This window comes from Triturus cristatus, chromosome 10 (assembly GCF_964204655.1).
Source record: "Triturus cristatus chromosome 10, aTriCri1.1, whole genome shotgun sequence".
Taxonomy (NCBI): domain Eukaryota; kingdom Metazoa; phylum Chordata; class Amphibia; order Caudata; family Salamandridae; genus Triturus; species Triturus cristatus.
In genome coordinates, this window is record NC_140593.1 from 886,786,739 (window position 1) to 886,807,300 (window position 20,562).

The window sequence follows — 20,562 nt, forward strand, 5'->3', positions numbered from 1 at the left end:
ATGGCACAGATTGAGTAAGCCATGTTCTGTTTTCACACATAGTTTGCACATGTCACGCAGCCTGCAATGGCAGGCTGCATCCAATTTGTATGGGGGTCCCTTAAGGTGGTATAATACATGCTGCAGCCATTAGGGACCCTCTTTAGTACCCATGCCACCAGGGGTGCCATTTACTAAGACTGACAGTGGTGCTAAAGTGTGTGCCACTTGTGTTACAATTATACAATTTTACCTTGTTTTTAGTGAAAGAGCATTGGCACTGGGGCTTGGTTAACAGAGTTATAGTGCACATCAGTATAAAAACATCAGTACCAGTGGCAAAAAGTGGGGGTGACCGTGACAAAAAGGGGCACTTTCCTACAACAGGCAACAGACAAGAGCTTTTCAAATGTTCCACAATGTTATTTGTTCTCTTCAAAAAAATACCTCTCTGGTCCTTCCAGTGTTCTTTACACAGCAGTGTTATCTAGTGTTCTGGAAGCCAGTTCTAATGTCTGTTCTGGCAAGTGCAAAGCAGGTTGAATGATATCACGGGAGCTGTTAGCTGCATAGTATGACACACGCCTGTAAAATGGAACTTCCTGAAATTACAGTCAAATGCTGTCCATTATGACCTCAGTAATGGATAAATGACACTGTGCTCGGTTTACGAGCTGGTGGTCACCCTAGTGGTAATACCACACTGTCATATTACCACCCCATTTACCTGTCACCACAAATATGAGGCCCGGAATGGAGATTAACATGTTGGACTAGTATTATTAGATAGGTATTATTAGACTTGGCATCTTTTGGCGTGTTTTCCCTGAGTTTTTGCTTTCTGACCTCTTGGCTTTTGCTGGCGTAGTGTTTCTGCACACTTTTCTCACTGCTGATCAGTGGTAAAGTGCATGTACTCCTATGGTAAATTGTGTTATGGATTGGTGTTTCCATGATTGGATATTATATTCACTTGTTAGTCCTTTGTAAAGAGCACTGAGTGTGAAAGGGCCTGTGAATCAAATGCTACTAGTGGGGCTGCAGCACTGATTGTGCCACCCACGTGAGTAGCCCTGAAAAGGTAACTCAGACCCGCCATTACGGAGTCTGCGCGCAGTTTGTAACTGCCATGTTGACTTAGCCAGTGCACACACTTGCCAGTCCCTCACCTTCCCTTTTCTTACATGTCAGCAACCCCTAAGGTAGGCCTAAGGTACCCCTGTGGGGCGGGTGCAGTGTATGTGAAAGGTAGGACATGCCCTGGTGTGTGTGGCATGTCCTGATAGCGAATTATAGCCAATTCAAAGGATTTTGAGATATAAATATTTGGGCCCAGACCCCTGAACTTTAGAACTCTTTTGGATCAAGAAGACTTGCCAGAAATAAAGCTGGAGAAGCAGTGAGAAGGAACTACCACTTTGCTGTGTGCTTTGCTGCGTTGGCCTGCAGTGGCTGCTTCTGTCTTGGGCAGTGAAAGGACTGGACTGAACTTTCTGCAATCTACTTTTGTGAGTTTCTCCAAAGACTTGTGATAGAGCTTGCCCCCTGTTCAAGAAGTCTCAGGAACAGCAAAGACTTCAAGCTCTTCTGCCCTCAGCACTGAGGACTGTGTGTTTGTGCTGCAACAGAGGAAAAAGCAACCCGACGCCGTCGAGGGCCCGATGACTCCTGCACTGACCTCCGGAAACGACGCCGGCAGACGCTGTGCTTTCGGAAGCTCAATGAGAGGTCGCCAACGCCCTGCATTTCTAAAAGGTACTGTTTGCGGGTCTTCCCGACACCGTAGCAGGCCGATGACGCCGCGGTCAGCCTGAACTGTTAGGATTTGTTTGTTCACGACGCCGTGATATCCTGTCGAGACAGAGATATAGGTTAACACTAACCTGGTCAGCCGGATACAGCGAGAGCGATGAAAGATGCTAACTTTCCTCTTCCCCCCCGTAGGAGACCACCTGCGAGTACTAGAAAACCTCAGCAGATAGGACCACAATAGGGGAAGGGGAACAAAAGGGACAAACGAAACAATAAAGTTACAGCAGTTAAAGTATTCAAACGAGCGCTGGCGTGGAGTTGTGTAGATCTCACTCCTATGGTAGCCCCGCGCTTCCTCTATAAGAGACACAACACACCATACATAAGTTGTCACACAATTCCTTCAATCTATATCAATATAAACTATGTGCTGTGGTTCACTTAGTCTTAAAGCTGCTGCATACATTTCATAACAAAAAAGGCACAAAAAGGAAAAAATAAAGAAAGGATAACAAGTAATGTTCATATCACTTCTTTCTCAGTGATAGAGTCCTTTCATGAGTACAAAGGCAGATAACGTTCTGAAAGCAGATAAAGCAATGTACTTATCTGTTACCAGGCAGACCTCTGGTAATTCGTGTCTGTGTCTCTAAAGGTTCAAAAGATAAGATTCTTCTTTTCTACACAAAATTGCGTGTAGGATAAATGTACAGATGGAATCTAATCCGAGCCTCTCAGCAGCTCATGGTATTAAGGGAATAATCCTTCTGGGTTCCAAAATCCTTGAAGCTCGACCGAGCGCTTTCTGTGAAGGTTATGTACCCCAGCGCGAAGAAGTGTAGACAGAGAGCGCTTCCTTGCTCTTTTAAATATTACGTGGGAGCTCCTCCTATATCCTCAGGAAGTGCTGCCGTGCGCCTCCCGTATTCCGTTTCTCACACGGATCTGGAAGGGATGTCTTTCGGTTGAAAGCGTATCCGTGCGCTTTCAGGAGACAAAGTAATGCGCGCGAAGGAAAATACAACATTTAAGCGTGTCCGTGCGCTTCAACATGAGGATCTTTTTGTTTCCCTCAGGGCGAGGCAAGAGCGAAGGTCGCGCTCCGGAGGGGTTTGGGAGCGTCTTTCTCCTCAACGTGATTCCATAAATTTCCAGGAAAGAATGCTCAAAACAAAGCCGGTCAGAATGCCGGACAACGCTGCACTCGGAAATCAGGTGACAAGCACCGGTAACAAAGCGGGAGGGGTTTAAGTAGGAGAAGGAAGACAGAGGTGAAGATAGGACTACATCCTCCCTAGGCATTCTGGGAGATGTAGTTTACGCATTCATTCCCCATTCATGCCTACGATTAAACGTGACATACCCCTGACGGAGCTATCGACTTTAAGGAACTGTTTTTCAAGGTTATTTTGATAACTGAAGATTTCTAAGTACTGTATTGTGCATTTTTATCGTTTTTGGTCTTGTCTTAAGTATATAAAAATATTGGATATTTTTCTAAACTGGTGTGGTGTCCTTTTGTAGTGCTTACACTGTGTTACTGTTGGTTATGTGCAAATGCTTTACACACTGCCTCTAAGATAAGCCTGACTGCTCGTGCCAAGCTACCAAGGGGGTGAGCAGGGGTTATTTTAGAAGTGTAACTCCCTTATCCTGATTAGAGTGGTGGTTTCTGCCTGGTTTTGGCACATGCCCTAGCCTAACAAAAATCCCATTTCTAACATTGGTTGTCAGCGGTGAGGATAGGACTTGCGTTTGCACTTGACTTACAGTGATTGGTGTGCACTACTACCATATCGTAGACCATTACGTGCCACATACTGGTTCTTTTTCTTTTTGGCCTATTTTTGATCTTGCCAGTTTGAAATCGCTACTTCATCATGCCTGAATCAAGAGCATTATCTGTTGCATTCCTGGAAATTGCCTTTGAGGAGGATAGGTTAGAATCCTACAATGTTAGGGAATTGAAATCAATTTGCAAAAACCTAAAAGTCCAAGTCAGAGGCCTCACGAGGAAGGAGGAGCTACAAAAGGAGCGGAGGGCCTGGGTAGCAGCCAGACATGCCAGCGAGCAGTCTGGTGATCTCAGTAGAGAGGCGGAGGAGCCTATTCCTAGGGTGGATGTGCTTTTGTGAGGGGGGGAATCCTTCGGGCCAGGCAGCAGTGGCCTGTCCCCAGGAGAGCTGGAGGACAGGCAGGAAGCAAGGAGAGTTGCAGTAGAACTGGAGAAGCTTAAGTTAGCCATGGAGGAGAAAAGAATGATAGAGTGTGGCGGGGTAGGATTAACAAGTCATGAGGCAGGTCTGCTTAGATAGGGTTTTATTGAACTGAAGACACGCTTGTGCCGACTTGTTAGTCTTTCTGTGGCAAACCGGGCGGGATCCGTCTTGCTGGCTGCTTTTCGCCTTCTCTGAGGGGTTTCCGTCTCGTCTTCCTGCTTTCAGGAACCAATCTCTGGGCTCCGTCCGGATCCGTCAAGCGAGAAACGGTTTATGGGAGAAAAAGGGAAAAAGGTGTCAGGATGTTGTCCGGTGTATTTCACCGACAAGAGGGACCGGAGTGAAGGAGACACCACACACTCTGTGCACATTGTGAAGCAAGCAGGTGAACAACGGGATACGAAGGTCAAGTGCTCTGGTGGGGAACAAGTGTGGCGTGAGGGTTAAAATCATGGATTACAGGGCTCACGGCTTAGACGGTCGGATGACCCCTCCTCTCAACCCACCCTGAGAACTTGTCTCGTACCTGTGCCAGCCACGCTCCTCCAGGAGCGTGGCTCGGTGACGTTGGCCTCTCGGCTTGTCCTCAGCGGCTGATGGTCTTGTTCCTCGCTCTCCTTCGTCTTCGTCGGAACTTTCACGATGCACCAAAAACACTCCGGCTCCCGACTCTGCTTCCTCCTCTCCGGCGGTGATACACACAGTCTTCCGGGATTCCCCTGTTCTTATTGGTGAAAATGCACTGACTTCGGCCGGAGGCGGAGTCTCATCAAAGCGAAAGCCCCAGTTAAAGGAACCGTCTCCAGGTTCTGTCTCCATAGGTGTCAATAAAGTTGTGGATTGCGGCCAGTCATCCTGCTGTGAGGAAACAAGAGGGAGATGTGGAGGCACTGCAGACCACCATTTGGCATCGGGTTCATGCAGCGAGCCCGCCCCGTCACATAGAGCATGAGTTCAGGATAAAGGAGCTGGATCAGAAGAGTAGAGCCTGCTCAGATGGTGGCAGCAACCCGTCAAGACAGGCAGACAGGATTGTGCACATCTCTGAGAATGTGGGCAAAGAATCCAAGAAGGGGGATGACATACAGAGGTGGTTTCAGGGTTATGAGGCAGCGATACACATAAATGTGGTCCCTGAGGAGAATTGGGGAGCAGGATTCTGGCCTCTCTTCCCAGAAAAAGCAAGGGATACTTTAATAGCTTTGGGTAAGGGGTATCACCTCACCTATCCAGACATGAAGGACGCCCTTCTCACTAAGTATGGTCTCGCTCCTGAAAAGTACAGGGTTCAGTTCAGGTCCAGTAAGACGTCCAATGCCAACACTTGCTTGGAATGTGTAGATATGTTTTGCAGGTCACTGGATGGCTGGTTGAAGGGCAGTAATGTGACAGATTTTTTGGGGCTCTACAATTTGATTGTATGGGAGCACTTGTCTAGTCTATGTTTTGCAGATCTGCGCCAGCACCTAGTTGATAGTAAGCTGACTGACTCCAGAAAGCTTGCTATGGAGGCGGACCGCTGGGTGAGTACCAGGGTCTACAGGAAAACGTATGGGGGAGGCTCAGCCAAGGGTGGGCAGGGTCCCCAGCAGAAAAGTGGGGGGACAAGGGTAAAACACAGGAGTTCTCTAAAGGGCCCCAAACTAACACCCAGGGTAAAGGTTACCATCCCCCAGGAGATAAGAAACAAGAGGTCTTGTCAGGAAAGCCTGCTGAGACCAGCCCCGCAAGTGTTTTTCATGTGACCAGGCGGGTCACATGAAGGGGGACCTCAAGTGCCTTAAAGTGTTGGCTAGTGTAGCGCTTGGGGAGGAGGAGTACCCACAGGAGGGTGCGGACCCCGCTGAAATGACCCTTGTCTCACTAGAGGATAGTGAGATGGTCCCAGGAGACCCAGTGCCCCCTAACACAAAGAAATACAGAACCTGGGTGACCATCAATGGGAAAAGGGTAGAGGCTCTCAGAGATACTGGAGCCAGGGTGACCTCAGTCCGGTGCCACCTGGTCTCTGAGAAGCAGGTAGTCCCAGGGGCATTCCACCAAGTAATTGTGGTGGACAATTCAGAGCGCCAGTGTCTGGTGGCGCAGGTTGCCTTTGAGAGGTTGGGTCTCAGGTCCCTTGGGGGTAGTTGTGAGCCCTTCCATGCCTGTAGATTGTCTGCTAGGTAACGACCTAAAGCAGCCCTTATGGAAGGATGTTGATCTCAGCTCTCACTTGGAGATGCTTGGGTTGCCAGAGTGGGCATGTGTGTCCACTCGGTCAATGGCGGCCAGAAAGGGTGATCAAGAGGACTTGGAGCCTGAAACAGTGGCCCAAGTCCCTACCAAGAGAAAGGGCAAGGGGCGCGGGAAACCGGCCCCTGACGTTCCCACGGACCGGGAGGAGGCAGACCTTGAGGGGGACCCATCGGTGCCTACAGGGGAGCAGGTAGCCGAACTGGGGGACATCTCTGAGGTGACCCATTGGCAGCAAGAAGGGGTCCCACCAGGGAGAAATTCTGCAAGGAGCAGAAAGAGTGCCCTTCTCTAGAGGGTCTGTGGCGGCAGGCACAGACCAGGCAGCTGGTGATCAGTCCCACTCACATTGGATCTACTGGGAGAATGATCTGTACAGTAAGCCTAAGGTCGCTGAGCCTTGGTCAGCCCATGTGCTGGTGGTGCCCCAGCGCTTCAGAGCCTTCCTACTGGGTCTGGCTCATGACGTGCCTTTGGTAGGACATTTGGGGCAGGATAAGACCTTTGACAGGCTTGTCACCCACTTCTTCTGGCCCCAAATACGAAGGCAGACAGATGGACATTGCAGGTCTTGCCAAACTTGCCAGGCAAGTGGTAAGAGTGGGAGGAAGGTCAAAGCGCCTCTCCAACCTTTTCCAGTGGTTGGAACTCCCTTTGAAAGAGTAGGGATGGACATTGTGGGACCACTGGATCCCTTGACAGCCATGGGCAAATGGTACATCCTGGTCTTGGTGAATCATGCCACCTGGTACCCGGAGGCAATCCTTCTCAGGACAACGATGGCGCCAGTGGTGGGCCGGGCGTTAATGGGGATCTTTTCCCGAGTGGGGTTCCCCAGAGAGGTGGTTTCTGACAGGGGGACCAATTTCATATCCAAGTATATGACATCCCTGTGGAAGAAGTGTGGTGTAACCTACAAGTTCACCTCCCCTTACCACCCTCAAGGTAACGGTCTGGTGGAGAGATTCAACCAGACCTTGAAGGGCATGATTAAGGGTCTAACAGAACCCATGAGGCGTAAGTGGGACATCCTCTTGCCGAGCCTTCTCTTTGCATACAGGGGGGTACCATAGAAGTCTCTTGGGTTCAGTCCCTTTGAGCTTCTGTATGGTCACCCTGGAAAGGACCTCTGAGTTTGGTGAAGGAAGGCTGGGAGGCAGCTCCCAGGAAAACTCCCCAGGATGTGTTCAGTTACATGCTGGCCTTCAGAAACCAAACTGCCCACTTCAGGAAACTCGCTCGGGCGAACCTAGAAGCAAGTCAGGAAGAAATGAGAATGCCACTCTGGTCGAATTTCAACCTGGGTAAAAAGTGTGGGTCATGGCCCCAGCGGACCCTTGTGCCTTGCAGGACAAGTGGACTGGGCCATTTGAGGTGGTGGAGCGCAAAAGTGATGTCAACTACCTGGTGGATTTGCGGGCTCCAAGGAACCCTTTGAGGGTCCTCCACGTGAACTGCCTCAAGCCCCCCTTCGAGAAGTCCGAAGTGAGCTTGCTCTTGGCGACAGATGATGAGGTGGAAGAGGAGAGTGAGCCTCTCCCTGATCTCCTGTCTACCAAGGAGCGCGATGGGTCAGTGGAAGGTGTGATCCTCTCCCCTACACTCCCTCCAGAGCAGCAGCAAGACTGTCACCAGTTGTTGGGCCAGTTTTCCCCACTGTTCTCCCTGACCCAAGTGTTACTCACTGGTGTACCCATGATGTGGACACCAGTGACAGCCCTCCTGTGAAGCACAAGATTTACAGGTTGACTGACCGGGTCAAGGCCAGCATTAAAGAGGAGGTCTCTAAGATGTTGGCGTTAGGGGTGATCGAACCTTCCAACAGTCCTTGGGCCAGCCCAGTGGTCTTGGTGCCAAAGGCTGCTGCACCCAGTGCCACTCCAGAACTGCGGTTTTGTGTGGACTACCGTCGGCTCAATGCCATCACCAGGACTGACGCACTCCCCATCCCCGGAACTGATGAGCTCATTGATTGGTTGGTAGCTGCCAAGTTCCTCAGCACGTTTGATTTAACGTCTGGGTACTGGCAGATTGCTTAACCGATGGGGCCAAGGAGTGGTCAGCATTTTCAACCCCAGAAGGACATTACCAGTTCTGGGTGATGCCCTTTGGGTTGAAGAATGCCCCTGCCACCTTTCAGAGGTTGGTCAACCAGGTGTTGGCTGGGCTGGAGAATTTCAGTGCCGCCTACCTGGATGACATCGCAGTGTTCAGTTCCAGCTGGGAAGAACACTTGCAGCACCTCGGTGAAGTGTTGAATGCGCTGCAGAGGGCAACCCTCGCGATCAAGGCCAGAGTTCGGTGGTGTACTTGGGACACCAGGTAGGAAGCGACCAGGTGGCGCCCCTACAACCCAAGATTGACACCATTCTGGCTTGGGAGCCCCTCAAGACCCAGACAGAGGTGAGGGCCTTCTTAGGACTCACCGGGTACTACAGGAGGTTTGTTAAGGGGTATGGCACCATTGTTGCCCCCTTAACAGAGCTGACTTCCAGGAAGCAGCCCTAGAAGGTGATCTGGACTGAGTCCTGCCAGAAGGCTTTTGATGCCCTGAAGGCCGCCATGTGCACGGCACCCGTGCTCAAGGCACCCGACTTCTCCAAGGAATTTGTTGTGCAGACTGACGCTTCAGAGCATGGAGTGGTAGCGGTGCTGTCACAACTGAACGAAGAGGGACTAGACCAGCCTGTAGTCTTCCTTAGCCGGAGACTACTCCCCAGGGAACAGAGGTAGAGTGCCATAGAAAGGGAAGCTTTCGCTGTGGTCTGGGCACTGAAGAAGCTGAGACCGTACCTGTTTGGGACTCACTTCTGGGTTCAGGCAGACCACAGGCCCCTCAGATGGTTGATGCAAATGAGGGGTGAGAATCCAAAACTGCTGAGGTGATCTATCTACCTACAGGGAATGAACTTTACGGTGGAACACCGTCCTGGCACAGAACACGCCAATGCAGATGGTCTGTCCAGGTTCTTCCGCCTTAGTGAAGAGAACTCCCAGGAGGGTGGGTAGTTCTCACTACTTTCAGCTGGAGGGAACATGTGTTAGACTTGGCATCTTTTATCGTGTTTCCCCTGAGTTTTTGCTTTCTGATCTCCCGGTTTTGACTCTGTTTTTGCTGGCGTAGTGTTTCTGCACACTTTTCTCACTTCTGATCAGTGGTAAAGTGCAAGTGCTCCTGTGGTAAATTGTGTTATGGATTGGGGTTTCCATGATTGGATATTAGATTTACTTGTTAGTCCCTAGTAAAGTGCACTGAGTGTGCCAGGGCCTGTGAATCAAATGCTACTAGTGGACCTGCAGCACTGATTGTGCCTTGTGCCACCTATGTGAGTAGCCCTGAAAAGGTAACTCAGACGCGCCATTGCGGAGTCTGCACGCAGTTTGTAACTGCCATGTCGACTTGGCCAGTGCACACACTTGCCAGCCCCTCACCCTCCCTTTTCTTACATGTCAGCCACCCCTAAGGTAGGCCCAAGGTACCCCTGTGAGCTGGGTGCAGTGTATGTGAAAGGTAGGACATGCCCTGGTGTGTGTGGCATGTCCTGATAGCGAATTACAGCCAATCTTCGTTTTTCGCTATTGCAAGGCTACCTGTTCCCCATTGGACAGAATGGTGAGTTTGTTTATAACATCTTATAAACATAACTGGCCCGGGGAATTAGGTAGGAAAATAAAGTTTAGTATGCCTGAACACAGAATCTAAAGATGCATCTTTCAGTGAAGGTGATTTTTACATTCTGTGTTTGAAAATACCACTTTTAGAAAGTAGGTATTTTCTTGCTCAGTCCTCCCGTGTGCTTCTGCTGGATTGTAGATTGCATGTCTGGGTTTTGGATGACAGAAGGCTGTGGAGCAGGAGTGGCTCCAGATAGTCTAGGTGGGTCAGGAAATGGCTGAATAGGCCTGGGCTGCAATTGGGGAAGGGGGAGGTGATTTCCTTGCACCTCAAAGGGCCTGGTCTGCCTCTGACCATGCCGTCTCCACCTCCTGCCAGTAAGTCACACCAGAGAAGGCAGAACTGGATCTGGCTGGGCACAAACACTGTCTGCCTAAGAGATCAAAGGATTTTGGGATATAAATATTGGGGCCCAGACCCCTGATTTTTAGAACTCTTTTGGATCAAGAAGACTGCCAAGAAGAAGAGCTGGAGAAGCTGTGAGGAGGAACTACCACTTTGCTGTGTTGGCTTGCACTGGCTGCTCCTGTCTTGGGCAGTGAAAGGACTGGACTGAACTTTCCGCAATCTACTTTTGTGAGTTTCTCCAAGGGCTTGAGGTAGAGCTTGCCCCCTGTTCAAGAAGTCTCAGGAACAGCAAAACTTCAAGCTCTTCTGCCCTCAGCACTGGGAACTGTGTGTTTTGTGCTGCAACAGAGGAAAATGCAACCCGACGCCGTATACGACGCCGCTGCCGACTCTGTGTCCTGAAGGCACCGCAGAGGGCCCCGCCGCAAGGCCGCACCGGGACCCTGGTCTTACCGGCGAAGCCTGCTGATGCCGCATCCGAGCTGCTGCTCGCACTGCGACCTGTGGGCAATACATTCCGAACCGCCTCACTTCACGATGACGCCTTCGCCTCCCCAACGACACTGCTCCACGACGAAATCAACACGCTGCTTGCACCGTGGTTCAAGGGCACCGCTCGTAAAGTTACATGACGCACTGCCCTCATCCAGCACCGCAGCCATGGCCTACCGACGCCGGCGCCATTGACTCCAGATGACAGTGCTCCAGCAACGACGACGCCGCTGCTTGCACCGCGACCTGCCAGCACCGCGACGAGCACCGCATTCACTTCACACCGCGACCCTGGTCTCACCGACGATGCCATCTGATGCCGCCACTGATCCGCTGCTCGCACCGTGACCTGAGGGCACTGCTGCACTATGCCGCGCAGCACCCGACACCAGCGCTCCTGACTTCAACAGAGAGGAGTTCGATCTGCAACGCATGTGACTTTGAGGGCCCCGACGACTCCTGCACCGACCTCCGGAACCAACGCATGTGGATGCCGTGCTTTCGGATGCTCAATGAGAGGTCGCCCACACCCTGCATTTCTAAAAGGTATTGTTTGCAGGTCTTCCCGACACAGTAGCTGGCCTGCGATGCTGCGGTCAGCCAGAACTGTTTGGATTTGTTTGTTCACGATGCCGTGATAGCTCCGGACGGAGCTATCGACTTCAAGGAACTGTTTTTCAAGGTTGTTTTGATAACTGAAGATTTCTAAGTACTTTATTGTGGATTTTTATCGTTTTTGGTCTTGTCTTAAGTATATAAAAATATTGGATATTTTTCTAAGCTGGTGTGGTATCCTTTTGTAGTGCTTACACTGTATTACTGTTGGTTATGTGCAAATGCTTTACACACTGCCTCTAAGATAAGCCTGACTGCTCATTTCAAGCTACCAAGGGTGTGAGCAGGGGATATTTTAGAAGTGTAACTCCCTTATCCTGACCCGATTGGTGGTTTCTGCCTAGCTTAGGCACATGCCCTAGCCTACCAAAAATCCAATTTCTAACAGTTATGCATTGGGTTCCATAGGAAGCCTCTACCATTTACACCAGATTCTAAATCTGGAAATTCACTGCTATGATGTGGCAACAGTTGATAAAAAAAATTGATTTGGGGTCCATACATAGCACAAAATTATAGATGGGTAAAATGTAAATAGGGGAATGTTTTTCATTTGAGGATTCTGAGTGACATCATTGACAACTTAAGCTTTGTTCTTGTTGTCTATCTGTCTTGTTGTCAGAACCCTTTTGTGAAAAATATCCCCATAATTCACATTTAGCCTTCTATAACTCTATATGTTTAATATATGTTTTCACCCGAATTCTAGGCCATTTTTTGCTCACAAATTCCACCTGCTTTAACTAGATGGAATTTGTGACCGGAAAAGCAAGCGGTAGCACTGGGTGTAGTATTACTGGGCACAGTTATATTACCAGCTAATACCATAGCTGGTAACATTTGTAATCATGGGGCATGGTATAAACACTGAAAAGTGCATTACTTCCTCTCTACACGAGTTATAATTAGAGCTTTTAAAACGTCATTTGCTATAACAAAGCATTGTGAACCATAACATCCTAATCGATGCCATAAAATAGCATTTCAAGGACTACATGAATACATGGTATATAACAGTGAGCACCACAATATAACAATATATCCAGCTGAGAACTACTACTCCATAGCAGCAGACCCCCGAGCACTATCACGCTGCAGCATGCTATACCGTATCATGCCAGCCAGTTCCACACTTTAGCATCCCCAACCCCCATCCTACAGTTACATTCGGATGCACACCATACCACCCGAAGCCAGTATGTACAATATTTTTGCAGAAGGTAATATGCAACCCTATGTTTTAATCAGGACTTGGCGTGTTCTCTTTGCAGACGGTGGCATATGATAGCCCCAGCCCGTCTTGTCCGCCGCGTGCCCCCGACACCACCTCGATATCGGTGTTTCATGGTTTCCCCTCCCCCGCCATCCAGCCTTGGCGAGAGCTCAGCTGTTCAGGCTGGAGCATTGTCTGCGCCGCGGCGCGGCGAGAGTTAACCTCGCTGCTGCATCTGCAGCCTGCTCCACGAGTGACCGGGGGCTCAGAGCGCAGAGCAGCCAGGCAGCGGGGCAAGGGCTCTGGACGCGGGGAGGACGGAGGTATGCCGCCTGGGGGTGAGGGCTGTGGGTATGGGCGCTATCACACAAACACAAAGCACTGATAGGCGCAATGAAGCAGAGGCGCCCTGCCACGGCCTGGCTGGCGGGGACGGGTATGTGTGTGTTGGGGGGCGTGGGCAATGCAGAAAAGATCCCGGTGAAGGGGATGGGTTGAGAGCCCAGCCGGGGGTCCGCTGTCACCTGCCAGGGGCAGCAGCACAGTAGACAGTAGTGTTCTGATCCTCTCGGTTGTTGGAGTGAGAAGCAGTACCACCAGGTCCACGGATGCTCCGGGGGTAAGAAGTGCCTGCTTGGAGATTTAGGGTTGCGATCCCATAGGAAGGGGGTCACCGTCTCTAGGTTCTTCGCGGCCCTGATGAGTGCCCAGGGAGCAGGGTCTGCTGAGTAGGATATAACCCGTGCCCCTGTCCACGGTGTCTTTTTGTCTGATGGTGAATGTGTACAGAAACACCTGCATTTGGGCTCCTGAGATGTGGCCAGTGGTGGTCACGGGAAGGGGGGCGCTTTCTGCTCCTGTGGTTGGCACGGCCCCCCACCCGAAACTCTACACCTCGAGGAAGGTACCGATGCCCCCCACACACCGCTGTCTATTGTTCCTGTGCAGTGTGCCTGTGTCTGAGGGTTACCCCGGAGGACCCGTGCAGGGCAAGAGATGGCAACCGACACCCCATTGGACTACTGTGAGTGGTCTTTGTGCCCATCAGCCTTCGTGTGTCTGGGTCCGCTGCAAAGAGGACTGGTACCTCGGTGTGCAGTGTGCCATGGAGCGTGTGCGCCTGTGTCCATGGCCAGTGTCACACAGGATGTCTGACCACTGTCACGAGAATATAGTAGTCGAATGTGTTTTCATATGGCCACGATATGGAAAGATGAACCGTAGCCAGCTTTGTGTAGTTGTGTGTTAGCGCTGTCTGTCCATTGCCCGTCCTGACTGTCTCAGTACATCCTATCAGAGACGTTCGCACATATGGTGTTTCGGTCACGCCGTGTTCCTGTCGGTGTCTCTGGGTGTGCTGTGCAGGTTTCTGTTATCAGCAGAACGGAGGCCCCCATTCGGGCTCTGTGCCTCGGTGGAACCTGCCCAGGAGCGCTGAATGAGTGAGTAACGCGTGCCTGCGACTCGAGTACTCCCTGCCACTGTCACAGGTCTCTGTGCGCTCTGTATATGTTATGTATTTGAGCTGTGTGTTTGTGGGCATTTCTGTGCTCCTCGTTTGATGTATGTTTTAGTATGTATTCGTATATCCCAGGTCTAGGCGTCTGTATATGTACCCAGCGTCGGAATGTGTTATGTTTGTGTGCTTATCTTATGTTTGTGTGCCTGTGTGTTTGTGCATCAGTGTATGGTGTCTCTTTGTATAACGTCTGACTGCACGTTCTCCAAGTGTAAGTGTTGTCTCTGCGTCTGTGTACATTGTGTATATGCGTATGTTGGTGCTGTCTGTGTGTATACTTTGTGTCGACATGCTCCGTGGGTACATTGTTTTGTGTATTCGTCGGTCTACATGTATTGCGTCTGTGTCAGTATGCTTCTTTTATGTCTTTGTATCTCTTTCAATGTCTTATATTTGCTCTTCTGTGTCCATATCTTGTCTTTGTTAGTTCCTGTGTGTCTTCTGTATGCATGACTTGCTTCTGGCCTAATGGTAGTCTGTCATATGCCTCTGTATGTATCTCGAGCTTGTGTCTCTGTATGCATGACTTATATCTCTGTGCCTGCATGTGTTTCCTGGTTATGTATGCATGGCCTATGTTTTCGCCACTGCTCTCATATCTGGTTTGTGTGACTGTTGCATGTCTTAAATCTGTGCATCCCTATGCATCACTAATGCACACGAGCCTGTGTTTTCACTGTGCCTGTATGCATGTTTTATGTCAGTGTATCTATATACAGGTCTTGATTTTGGGCCTGTATGTGTGTCTCACGCGTGTGCGTTACTGTCTGTATGTGTTTTTGTTTGTTTTATGTATATTTTATTTGTGTCTTTATGCTTACATACTTTACGTATGACTGTTTTTTGTTTGTGCATCTGTATGCATGTCCGGTTTGTTAGACTTGTTATGCATGTCGTGTTTGTTTGAATTGTTCATATCCTGTTTGTGTATCTTTATGCATGCGCCGTGCCTGTATATAGGTATTCATACCTTATGTCCTTGTGCTTGTATGCGCACTGTTGATCTGTGTGGCTATAACGACATCTTGTTTGGGTCTCTACGCATGTCTTATGCCTGCGTGTGTAGCTGCATGTCTTGTGTGTCTGTTTTTATGCATCTCTTGTTTGTGTGGTGGTATACATATCATGTTTGTGTGTCCATATACATGCTTTATGTCTGAGTGTCAATTTGCATGTCTTCTTTATGTGTATGTCTACATGTCATACGTCCATGTACCTTATGCATATCTTCTTTGTGTCTGTTTGAATATCTGGGTTGTGATTTTTATGGCTGCATTGTTTGTGTGTGTATGCTCATCGTATGCATATGTGTCTTTCTGGATATCTTGTTTGTATGCATGCATGTCTGTGGGCATCCTGTTTATGTGTCTGTGTGCACTACTGGTTGTGTCTTTGCACAAGTTGCGTCTTTGTGTTGGTGTTGTGCATAATGTTTTGCATAATGTTTTTGTGTCCTTTTGCACAGTTTGCCTTTGTGCCAGATTTGCATTATCTGTACCCGTCAGTGTGTGTGTGTGTGCATATTTTGGCTCCTTATATATCAAAGTCATGAGTCATTCAGCGCCTATAAAAAGATGGCTGCCCTCATGGCTCATAAGTGTGCCCACGCATGGGACTGTGAGACTGCTCGAGGGATTTTAGAGCACTTGTATCTACCGTAGTGTCTGTGCTTTGCGTGCGTCTATAAACACCAGTCCCACTTCACACCTTGAAGACTCGCATCTCTTCTGCGCGTGACGCCAGGGCTTGACGGCCATTGTTCTTACATCTCTGAAGGACCCCTTCCTTAGAGGGCTTCCTGTTGGGACAGCAGATGGCACTGGGGATGAGGTTTCCATAAGGTGCTTCTTTTAGTATGCTTTGTGCTCGTGACATCACACGTCCGAACGGTTAGTTTATAGTAGACACACTTTTAGGCAACGCAAATGTACTCATTTGATCTACCGTGCGTGGCAGGATGGCAGGCCGAGTGGGCCCCACCGGGATTCGAACACACGACTTGCTGGTTAGGCACAGACCTCCTTTTCACGTGCTCTGCCCTTTATCTATTCAATGTAATTAAGCAGGTGCAGCCATACTGCACAGTTCGCCAGTCTTACTGCTGCGGACACATGGACCTCGAGATCTATTTACTGGCATTTTACCAAAGCGAAGTGGAAAGAGAGAACGTTTTATCCTTCATACATGGCAACCGTTGCTAAGGGGAACCACATCCCCCCTCCCCATACTCCTACTAGGCTATCATCCACCTTGCTTCGGAGCCCTTGGGGAGGAGTGCATTGTGGGATCGATACGGAATAGGAAGGAAGGAGGGGTGTGTAAAGGATGTTCCAATGAAAATCAGGTTCGACAGCAAGTGGAGGCAGGAAGAAGGCAATAGGGTACACCTGAACCCTCTATTCAGGGAGCCCATTAGGACTCCGCACAATTCAGTGGTGTCTCTAGATTTTCAGTGACAACATAACGCTTTAATCAACCAAACGAACTGAAATTCGCCAGTTATAGTTAGCTGTGGTAACTATAATTCGTACCCTAAGGTAACTGTAACTCGCGCCCCCGCAAATGCTCTATTTTCTCATCAATAATTTAATTTCAAATGTTGCAGATATCAATGATGTCATTGAAGATGTCATGAGTGATGTAATATGTGGAGTAATCAGCAGTGCATGGCAAGGGCTCGAGTCATAGTTACCTTAGGGTACAAGTTATAGTTACCAGAATAAACTATAACTGGTGAATATCTGTGGTTTGTACATCTCACTGAAATTCTCACCGAGGGGCAGCACGGAACCCTCCCCAAGCCTTATTAGGCCCCAGTAACTCCATCTTCCAAGGTCAAAATCCATAATAAAACAGGAGGGGAGCCGGACGGCTCTCTCCCCAAGCCTTATTAGTCCCTGGGGATCCCATCCCCAGGGACAAATTACATAATTAAGGAGAGGGGGTGTGTGGACCCCTTCTTCGACCCTTCTTGGGCACGGGGACCCCATCCCTTAGAGCCACAGGTAGGAGCCCAAGTGCACACTCTGGAAACCCACAAACCTCATAGTGCCATTATAGGCAACACTCCCGACCCCCTGTCAGAGCATGCATGATGACATAAACAAATATAAATAAATACACAACACAACTTTTGTTTGGGAAAATATTGCTGCAGGTTTATTCCATACAAAAGTATGCAATCTGGTGGGTTATCTTATGGGCGATCCAAGGGCAGGCAGCGGTAACCGACCCATGCTGCCCTGCCCGCCTGTTGAGCCAACTTGCACTGTGGCAAACCCAATCAGTGCTACCCATTATGGGGTGATCCTCTTTGCTGGATCACGTGACACATTGGTCCCTTATTACTCACGCCCTCCCTCGGGCGGAGCGTAGCAAGGCAATCTCCCGGTTGTTCAGGCCCACAACCACCCGAAGGACTAGCGGGGCGCCGAATGACTTCTTCCAGGAACCTGTCATGAGGGCTACTGGGATTTGGCTCTGGCACCCTTATTGTGCTCTTGCAGAGGTACCCTTCTGTACCCATATGCTTCCAGATAGCCTTGTAACCCCGCCACAGCTTTATAGGCAGCCCCCATAACCTCCATGGCCCCCCCACCAACACAGCTGTATTCTCACCTGCAATCTCCAGGGCCTCCTGCATATCCAAGAGGAACAGGTCTATTCCCACCTGTGACAAGTGAACCCCATCTTTATCAAAATAGCCCTTGACATTCGACTGGATCAGCTTGTGTCTGAGTAAACCAAAGCCCCTTTGGTCTGTGAACTTGCGCATTGAAGTATTCACCCTCCTGCGGGAATGTTCCACCACCTCATATGACTTAGCCCCGTGCCAAACTCTGCGCGGGACATTTCAGACCACGAAAGCTCACATTGTCCCATGTATTTGCTAATCTCACCTAAGTCAGCCTTCATTGCTTGCAATAATGCCCTCCTACCCATGGCAGTGAGGTCGTTGCCTCCTAAGTGGATTACCAAGATGTTGGGGAGACCTCCTCACCACCAGCCAGTCTCTGCTCCAATCTGTTCGGGAGGCTGCTCCATCCCATTCCGGGGAAACCCATCCAGAAAAACTGCATCTGTGAAAACCCCCGCATCAAATTCCTGTGTGCAGCCCACTGCGCCAACATGGCGACGAACAAGTGGCCGATCACCCACACTTGGAATCCTGGCAAAATTAAACGGATGCCATTTTCACACACTATTTTAATGAACCTTATGTTCACACACTGCACTGGCAAATAATACGATTAAAATTCACTGCACACATGATCTACAATTTACATATTGTCAGACCTCCCATTGTACGGGAATCCACTTAGGAGGTCGTTGCCTCCTAAGTGGATTACCAAGATGTTGGGGAGACCTCCTCACCACCAGCCAGTCTCTGCTCCAATCTGTTCGGGAGGCTGCTCCATCCCATTCCGGGGAAACCCATCCAGAAAAACTGCATCTGTGAAAACCCCCGCATCAAATTCCTGTGTGCAGCCCACTGCGCCAACATGGCGACGAACAAGTGGCCGATCACCCACACTTGGAATCCTGGCAAAATTAAACGGATGCCATTTTCACACACTATTTTAATGAACCTTATGTTCACACACTGCACTGGCAAATAATACGATTAAAATTCACTGCACACATGATCTACAATTTACATATTGTCAGACCTCCCATTGTACGGGAGCACAGTGCCAACCGGAGAAGAGACCTCAAGTGCATAACCAACTACTGCTCTACTTTGAAAACACAGTCCTGTGTGCCATAATAGTTGAGCCCAGTGTGCAAGGATAAGCAAATACCTTTGGGGATTGGTTACCATGGTTCACCCCACACCCTACTTGACGAGTCCTAACTAAAGGGTACAAACTAATAACCAGCTGCTGCCCCGGCAAGGGTTGTCATGCCTTCCTGGGACGCCAGGTGGACCTCCCCACCAGACGAGGCGAAGGTGGATCTAATCTCAGAGTGGTGGGTCCTGAGGTCCCTTAAGGGGACTCCAAAGATACTACTACATCTCCTGTCCTCTTGCCTGCACCACCCCTTCGTCTGACTGTGACCTACATATGCTGTGATGCCAAACTGGAGACCCCTCCCAGCATAGATGGCCCATCACTGGCTTTTTCTGCAGGTATTCGTGGTGTGCCCCGTCCCTATCCGGGTACACATTGGTGTTTGCACAGAAGAGGCCCGCCTCCTTAACGCGCCCTTCTAATAGGTTTTACATCCCTGTTGACCCAAGCCCTCTAGCTTGGTGGCTTGTACCTGGCCCTAAGCCCTTGTTTACCCCCCTGCTTTGCGGTTCCCCACTTGAGGGTTCGAACTGGGAACCAAGTGCTGCCACACCTAGGCATAGCCCTCTCATCCTCGGAGTCGTGTGACATGTCTCACAATAAGCTGTCTCATGTCCTTATGAGGATGCCAGGTGACCTATTCACCTAAACCAAACAAGGTAGATCTGCCCACAGTCAATGAGGCCTGAGGTCCTAAAAGGTGCCCCTGAAATTCAGCTCTGTTTCATGACCTTATAGCCTGCAAAACCCCTCAGTCTGGCTGGGATCATCAGATGCTGCAACCCTATGCTGGTGTCCCCCACCCCAACGTATGCAACCCCTATACAGCTTATGCTAAAGGTGTACCAGGGTGTCAAAAGGTTTCCAATGCTGTAGGCTTTGAAGACATGGAGTAAAACCTATGAGCAATTAACTTGTCCCTCCATAAAGTGGACTGCAAAATGGTTTTGGAATTTGGCAGCATCTGTGCTCCAATCCCATATTCCAACCCAGTTGGGGTGCCAGCCCTTTGTTCGGAAATGTCATTGTCGGCAGATAAGAAAATATTTGTGCTCAGTTAACCCACACTCATATTTACAGTGTTCAGCTTCTTATCCTGTCGCACACCTTCGAGAACTCCACACCTTTTATAACTTGGCAACCACTCCTACCCCACCTGGCTGACAGCTAAAGCAGGCAGTCTCCAACTATAATTGAAGCGGCCTGTTGTACTCAGGTTATATGAGAGTAACTCCTTGTTATATGGCCAGTAGGTTTGCCCCTCACCCGAAGTATTAATACCTCCAATTGGGCCAATGTAGTGTCATAATCCAGTACCAGTGGGTACTTGCCTATTGTGCATCACCATGGCAGACCCTTCCTTAGAATAACTATTAAGACTTGTGGGATCTCCACACTGAACGAGGGTACAGACTGATGACCAAGTTCTGCGCCAGCCAACGAACATGTAGACATGAATCAAATTTAAGCTGTCTCATGCCCTACAAGAACGCTTGTTGAGCCACCTCACCTAAACCAAGACGAGGGTGGATCATCATGTCCTTAGTGTCTGCAAACCCATCTGTCCAACTGTAATGATGGATGCTGTGTCGCCACGCTGGTTTCTCCCACCCCAGCATATGTATCGCGTAACAACTTCTGCTATGGTATACTAGAGTGCCAAAAGGTTAGCCAATGTATTTGGATCTGAGGACAGGGAGTAAAACATGAGCAAATATACC

The 20,562-nt window shown here is 49.6% G+C and overlaps 1 protein-coding gene across 7 annotated transcripts in view; it reads left to right on the top strand.

Moving 5' to 3' along the window:
• The window catches only part of LRRC61 (leucine rich repeat containing 61), a 281,819-nt gene that overhangs the window by 247,671 nt on the left and 13,586 nt on the right, over positions 1-20,562 (top strand). Inside the window, exon 1 of one of the 7 annotated variants that reach the window (XM_085628602.1) lies at positions 12,733-12,852. The exons of 2 other annotated variants lie outside the window; for them this stretch is intronic. The gene's annotated coding sequence lies outside the window, so the exon portion shown is untranslated. Of the gene's footprint in view, positions 1-12,732; positions 12,853-12,945; positions 12,966-13,015; positions 13,149-13,471; positions 13,554-13,950; positions 13,972-20,562 lie in introns of those variants that run through there. 4 more of the 7 variants (XM_085628608.1, XM_085628603.1, XM_085628605.1 and 1 more) reach the window with 4 other exon arrangements.